This window comes from Bison bison, unplaced genomic scaffold, assembly GCF_000754665.1.
Source record: "Bison bison bison isolate TAMUID 2011002044 unplaced genomic scaffold, Bison_UMD1.0 scf7180017864356, whole genome shotgun sequence".
Classification (NCBI taxonomy): domain Eukaryota; kingdom Metazoa; phylum Chordata; class Mammalia; order Artiodactyla; family Bovidae; genus Bison; species Bison bison.
The window spans coordinates 4,637,481-4,637,890 of record NW_011494928.1 but is presented as its reverse complement, the minus strand read 5'-3'; positions in this window follow the sequence as shown (position 1 = coordinate 4,637,890).

Genomic DNA, 410 nt, shown 5'->3' with positions numbered 1-410 from the left:
TGTGGCGGATTCATTTCGATTTTTGGCAAAACTAATACAATATTGTAAAGTTTAAAAATAAAATAAAATAAAATAACCCTGATAAACATCTTTTACTATTGTGATTATGTAACTATTACTCACTTAATACCATTGCATCATGATCATGAAACAGAAAAAAATAGAACTCTATTTCATCAAAACTAGGATCTAATAGCAAAAACCTATAATAAGTTTTTAAAAATCCAAATGCATATCAGAATTATCTTGATTTTTTTTTTTAAGATACAAATGCTTAGGTATTGCTTTTTTCCTCCTGAGCTCCAGATATGTTTCTAAGGAGCAGTCATGTTTTAAAACAACTGGACTATGTGATTATCTTCTAGATAAAAGTCTAGTTTGTTTCACTTTTTTCTATTTCATATTCAGTG